General features: G+C 38.8%; 1 long non-coding RNA gene across 1 annotated transcript; it reads left to right on the top strand.

Annotated features, from left to right (window-relative positions):
* The first annotated feature begins 195 nt into the window (after positions 1-195).
* LOC121390994 lies at positions 196-6,821 on the top strand. Its single transcript, XR_005960333.1, has 5 exons — positions 196-1,201; positions 2,390-2,572; positions 3,762-3,944; positions 5,135-5,317; positions 6,510-6,821. It is a non-coding gene; the product is annotated as an uncharacterized LOC121390994 (long non-coding RNA).
* Positions 6,822-7,221: the final 400 nt, after the last annotated feature.

Here is a 7,221-nt window from a genome sequence, read left to right as displayed (position 1 = left end):
TTTCTTTGTATTTTTCCACCCCCAAATGCCTAACCCCTCTTTTCTATATAAACCCCACGAAAAATCATACTTTTTGTGTATAATTTGTACACTTAAAACGTACTAAGGCTAGGGGAGAGAGACATGGAGTAGGGTTAATCACTGTTTTATTTTGGAACTAGTTACAATTCTCGACCCTTATAAAAAGTAAGGCTGGTTAGAAACAGGGAACTGGAATAAAGAGAGTTTTATTTGTGTTACATCAACACTTGAAAGATAAGAAGTCTGGCGAGAGACATGTATCATGTATAATTACTGTTTTATTGTGTAATTTGTTATGTCCCTTCCTTTCAAACGAAAGAAATGCTGGGGAGAGTAAAGGATCTGAGTTTGCGACTATTTTATTGTGGAATTTGCTACGTCCTGCCTTTTAGAATGTAAGAAGGCTGGGCTTTCTTGACTATTTTGTTGTGTTATTTCCTACGTTCTGCCTTTTAAAACTTAAGAAGGCTGGGGAGAGATATGGATTAGGGATACTGACTGTTTTATTGTGTATTTTCTTATGTCCCGCCATTTGAAGCGAAATAAAGGCTGGGGAGCGACAAGGATCTGGGTTTATAACTATATTATTGTGTGGTTTGCTGCGTTCTGCCTTTTAAAACGTAAAAAGACTGGGGAGAGACCATGAAAACGTAACAACGCTTGGGAGAAACAGTTTTCTGCGGTTAGTTACTGTTTTAATGTGCGATTTATTGCATCCTGTCCTTTAAAAACGTGAAAGAAGACTGGGGAGATTCAGGGAACTGGATTAAAGAGAGTTTTATTCTGTCACATCAACAATTGAAACGTAAGAAGGCTGGGAAGAGGCATGCATCATGTACAATGACTGTTTTATTGTGTAATTTGTTGTGTCCCGCCATTTCAAGCGAGAGGAAGGCTGGGGAGAGACACAATATCTGGTTTTATAACTATTTTATTGTGTAATTTGCTATCAGTACCACGTGGTTTACTAAAAATCAATATTTTATTGTGTTCCTAGGTTGCATTGCACGTTCTGCACGTTCACAATGTGCATTACGTATAACGTTCCATCATCCGAAACCAGTGACTAACTCTATTTGACCGTCTCGAGCATCTTCTCGCTGTAGCGCAGTCGGTTAAGCGGTTGGTACAAACGATGCAGACATCGAGCTGGAGGTTGGTGGTTCGAATCCAGTGAAAGGTAAGTTATATTTAAATGATTGTTTGTAATGTGGATGCCCATACGTAATGTGAATAGGAAGCTCAGAATGAAGGTAGAAGTAGTGGATAGAAGACCCATCCCCTCCCCCCCCCCCCCCACACACACACACAAAAAGAAAAGAAAAAAGAAAAAAAAATGTTTCTTTTGTTTTCTTTCTTTGTATTTTTCCACCCCCAAATGCCTAACCCCTCTTTTCTATATAAACCCCACGAAAAATCATACTTTTTGTGTATAATTTGTACACTTAAAACGTACTAAGGCTAGGGAGAGACATGGAGTAGGGTTAATCACTGTTTTATTTTGGAACTAGTTACAATTCTCGACCCTTATAAAAAGTAAGGCTGGTTAGAAACAGGGAACTGGAATAAAGAGAGTTTTATTTGTGTTACATCAACACTTGAAAGATAAGAAGTCTGGCGAGAGACATGTATCATGTATAATTACTGTTTTATTGTGTAATTTGTTATGTCCCTTCCTTTCAAACGAAAGAAATGCTGGGGAGAGTAAAGGATCTGAGTTTGCGACTATTTTATTGTGGAATTTGCTACGTCCTGCCTTTTAGAATGTAAGAAGGCTGGGCTTTCTTGACTATTTTGTTGTGTTATTTCCTACGTTCTGCCTTTTAAAACTTAAGAAGGCTGGGGAGAGATATGGATTAGGGATACTGACTGTTTTATTGTGTATTTTCTTATGTCCCGCCATTTGAAGCGAAATAAAGGCTGGGGAGCGACAAGGATCTGGGTTTATAACTATATTATTGTGTGGTTTGCTGCGTTCTGCCTTTTAAAACGTAAAAAGACTGGGGAGAGACCATGAAAACGTAACAACGCTTGGGAGAAACAGTTTTCTGCGGTTAGTTACTGTTTTAATGTGCGATTTATTGCATCCTGTCCTTTAAAAACGTGAAAGAAGACTGGGGAGATTCAGGGAACTGGATTAAAGAGAGTTTTATTCTGTCACATCAACAATTGAAACGTAAGAAGGCTGGGAAGAGGCATGCATCATGTACAATGACTGTTTTATTGTGTAATTTGTTGTGTCCCGCCATTTCAAGCGAGAGGAAGGCTGGGGAGAGACACAATATCTGGTTTTATAACTATTTTATTGTGTAATTTGCTATCAGTACCACGTGGTTTACTAAAAATCAATATTTTATTGTGTTCCTAGGTTGCATTGCACGTTCTGCACGTTCACAATGTGCATTACGTATAACGTTCCATCATCCGAAACCAGTGACTAACTCTATTTGACCGTCTCGAGCATCTTCTCGCTGTAGCGCAGTCGGTTAAGCGGTTGGTACAAACGATGCAGACATCGAGCTGGAGGTTGGTGGTTCGAATCCAGTGAAAGGTAAGTTATATTTAAATGATTGTTTGTAATGTGGATGCCCATACGTAATGTGAATAGGAAGCTCAGAATGAAGGTAGAAGTAGTGGATAGAAGACCCATCCCCTCCCCCCCCCCCCCCACACACACACACCAAAAAGAAAAGAAAAAAGAAAAAAAAATGTTTCTTTTGTTTTCTTTCTTTGTATTTTTCCACCCCCAAATGCCTAACCCCTCTTTTCTATATAAACCCCACGAAAAATCATACTTTTTGTGTATAATTTGTACACTTAAAACGTACTAAGGCTAGGGAGAGACATGGAGTAGGGTTAATCACTGTTTTATTTTGGAACTAGTTACAATTCTCGACCCTTATAAAAAGTAAGGCTGGTTAGAAACAGGGAACTGGAATAAAGAGAGTTTTATTTGTGTTACATCAACACTTGAAAGATAAGAAGTCTGGCGAGAGACATGTATCATGTATAATTACTGTTTTATTGTGTAATTTGTTATGTCCCTTCCTTTCAAACGAAAGAAATGCTGGGGAGAGTAAAGGATCTGAGTTTGCGACTATTTTATTGTGGAATTTGCTACGTCCTGCCTTTTAGAATGTAAGAAGGCTGGGCTTTCTTGACTATTTTGTTGTGTTATTTCCTACGTTCTGCCTTTTAAAACTTAAGAAGGCTGGGGAGAGATATGGATTAGGGATACTGACTGTTTTATTGTGTATTTTCTTATGTCCCGCCATTTGAAGCGAAATAAAGGCTGGGGAGCGACAAGGATCTGGGTTTATAACTATATTATTGTGTGGTTTGCTGCGTTCTGCCTTTTAAAACGTAAAAAGACTGGGGAGAGACCATGAAAACGTAACAACGCTTGGGAGAAACAGTTTTCTGCGGTTAGTTACTGTTTTAATGTGCGATTTATTGCATCCTGTCCTTTAAAAACGTGAAAGAAGACTGGGGAGATTCAGGGAACTGGATTAAAGAGAGTTTTATTCTGTCACATCAACAATTGAAACGTAAGAAGGCTGGGAAGAGGCATGCATCATGTACAATGACTGTTTTATTGTGTAATTTGTTGTGTCCCGCCATTTCAAGCGAGAGGAAGGCTGGGGAGAGACACAATATCTGGTTTTATAACTATTTTATTGTGTAATTTGCTATCAGTACCACGTGGTTTACTAAAAATCAATATTTTATTGTGTTCCTAGGTTGCATTGCACGTTCTGCACGTTCACAATGTGCATTACGTATAACGTTCCATCATCCGAAACCAGTGACTAACTCTATTTGACCGTCTCGAGCATCTTCTCGCTGTAGCGCAGTCGGTTAAGCGGTTGGTACAAACGATGCAGACATCGAGCTGGAGGTTGGTGGTTCGAATCCAGTGAAAGGTAAGTTATATTTAAATGATTGTTTGTAATGTGGATGCCCATACGTAATGTGAATAGGAAGCTCAGAATGAAGGTAGAAGTAGTGGATAGAAGACCCATCCCCTCCCCCCCCCCCCCCACACACACACACCAAAAAAGAAAAGAAAAAAGAAAAAAAAATGTTTCTTTTGTTTTCTTTCTTTGTATTTTTCCACCCCCAAATGCCTAACCCCTCTTTTCTATATAAACCCCACGAAAAATCATACTTTTTGTGTATAATTTGTACACTTAAAACGTACTAAGGCTAGGGAGAGACATGGAGTAGGGTTAATCACTGTTTTATTTTGGAACTAGTTACAATTCTCGACCCTTATAAAAAGTAAGGCTGGTTAGAAACAGGGAACTGGAATAAAGAGAGTTTTATTTGTGTTACATCAACACTTGAAAGATAAGAAGTCTGGCGAGAGACATGTATCATGTATAATTACTGTTTTATTGTGTAATTTGTTATGTCCCTTCCTTTCAAACGAAAGAAATGCTGGGGAGAGTAAAGGATCTGAGTTTGCGACTATTTTATTGTGGAATTTGCTACGTCCTGCCTTTTAGAATGTAAGAAGGCTGGGCTTTCTTGACTATTTTGTTGTGTTATTTCCTACGTTCTGCCTTTTAAAACTTAAGAAGGCTGGGGAGAGATATGGATTAGGGATACTGACTGTTTTATTGTGTATTTTCTTATGTCCCGCCATTTGAAGCGAAATAAAGGCTGGGGAGCGACAAGGATCTGGGTTTATAACTATATTATTGTGTGGTTTGCTGCGTTCTGCCTTTTAAAACGTAAAAAGACTGGGGAGAGACCATGAAAACGTAACAACGCTTGGGAGAAACAGTTTTCTGCGGTTAGTTACTGTTTTAATGTGCGATTTATTGCATCCTGTCCTTTAAAAACGTGAAAGAAGACTGGGGAGATTCAGGGAACTGGATTAAAGAGAGTTTTATTCTGTCACATCAACAATTGAAACGTAAGAAGGCTGGGAAGAGGCATGCATCATGTACAATGACTGTTTTATTGTGTAATTTGTTGTGTCCCGCCATTTCAAGCGAGAGGAAGGCTGGGGAGAGACACAATATCTGGTTTTATAACTATTTTATTGTGTAATTTGCTATCAGTACCACGTGGTTTACTAAAAATCAATATTTTATTGTGTTCCTAGGTTGCATTGCACGTTCTGCACGTTCACAATGTGCATTACGTATAACGTTCCATCATCCGAAACCAGTGACTAACTCTATTTGACCGTCTCGAGCATCTTCTCGCTGTAGCGCAGTCGGTTAAGCGGTTGGTACAAACGATGCAGACATCGAGCTGGAGGTTGGTGGTTCGAATCCAGTGAAAGGTAAGTTATATTTAAATGATTGTTTGTAATGTGGATGCCCATACGTAATGTGAATAGGAAGCTCAGAATGAAGGTAGAAGTAGTGGATAGAAGACCCATCCCCCCCCCCCCCCCCCCCCCCACACACACACACCAAAAAGAAAAGAAAAAAGAAAAAAAAATGTTTCTTTTGTTTTCTTTCTTTGTATTTTTCCACCCCCAAATGCCTAACCCCTCTTTTCTATATAAACCCCACGAAAAATCATACTTTTTGTGTATAATTTGTACACTTAAAACGTACTAAGGCTAGGGAGAGACATGGAGTAGGGTTAATCACTGTTTTATTTTGGAACTAGTTACAATTCTCGACCCTTATAAAAAGTAAGGCTGGTTAGAAACAGGGAACTGGAATAAAGAGAGTTTTATTTGTGTTACATCAACACTTGAAAGATAAGAAGTCTGGCGAGAGACATGTATCATGTATAATTACTGTTTTATTGTGTAATTTGTTATGTCCCTTCCTTTCAAACGAAAGAAATGCTGGGGAGAGTAAAGGATCTGAGTTTGCGACTATTTTATTGTGGAATTTGCTACGTCCTGCCTTTTAGAATGTAAGAAGGCTGGGCTTTCTTGACTATTTTGTTGTGTTATTTCCTACGTTCTGCCTTTTAAAACTTAAGAAGGCTGGGGAGAGATATGGATTAGGGATACTGACTGTTTTATTGTGTATTTTCTTATGTCCCGCCATTTGAAGCGAAATAAAGGCTGGGGAGCGACAAGGATCTGGGTTTATAACTATATTATTGTGTGGTTTGCTGCGTTCTGCCTTTTAAAACGTAAAAAGACTGGGGAGAGACCATGAAAACGTAACAACGCTTGGGAGAAACAGTTTTCTGCGGTTAGTTACTGTTTTAATGTGCGATTTATTGCATCCTGTCCTTTAAAAACGTGAAAGAAGACTGGGGAGATTCAGGGAACTGGATTAAAGAGAGTTTTATTCTGTCACATCAACAATTGAAACGTAAGAAGGCTGGGAAGAGGCATGCATCATGTACAATGACTGTTTTATTGTGTAATTTGTTGTGTCCCGCCATTTCAAGCGAGAGGAAGGCTGGGGAGAGACACAATATCTGGTTTTATAACTATTTTATTGTGTAATTTGCTATCAGTACCACGTGGTTTACTAAAAATCAATATTTTATTGTGTTCCTAGGTTGCATTGCACGTTCTGCACGTTCACAATGTGCATTACGTATAACGTTCCATCATCCGAAACCAGTGACTAACTCTATTTGACCGTCTCGAGCATCTTCTCGCTGTAGCGCAGTCGGTTAAGCGGTTGGTACAAACGATGCAGACATCGAGCTGGAGGTTGGTGGTTCGAATCCAGTGAAAGGTAAGTTATATTTAAATGATTGTTTGTAATGTGGATGCCCATACGTAATGTGAATAGGAAGCTCAGAATGAAGGTAGAAGTAGTGGATAGAAGACCCATCCCCTCCCCCCCCCCCCCCACACACACACACACCAAAAAGAAAAGAAAAAAGAAAAAAAAATGTTTCTTTTGTTTTCTTTCTTTGTATTTTTCCACCCCCAAATGCCTAACCCCTCTTTTCTATATAAACCCCACGAAAAATCATACTTTTTGTGTATAATTTGTACACTTAAAACGTACTAAGGCTAGGGAGAGACATGGAGTAGGGTTAATCACTGTTTTATTTTGGAACTAGTTACAATTCTCGACCCTTATAAAAAGTAAGGCTGGTTAGAAACAGGGAACTGGAATAAAGAGAGTTTTATTTGTGTTACATCAACACTTGAAAGATAAGAAGTCTGGCGAGAGACATGTATCATGTATAATTACTGTTTTATTGTGTAATTTGTTATGTCCCTTCCTTTCAAACGAAAGAAATGCTGGGGAGAGT

This window comes from Gigantopelta aegis, unplaced genomic scaffold (assembly GCF_016097555.1).
Source record: "Gigantopelta aegis isolate Gae_Host unplaced genomic scaffold, Gae_host_genome ctg11332_pilon_pilon, whole genome shotgun sequence".
Taxonomy (NCBI): Eukaryota; Metazoa; Mollusca; class Gastropoda; order Neomphalida; family Peltospiridae; genus Gigantopelta; species Gigantopelta aegis.
The sequence above is the reverse complement of the archived record's forward strand: the minus strand, read 5'-3'. Positions and strand labels throughout refer to the sequence as shown.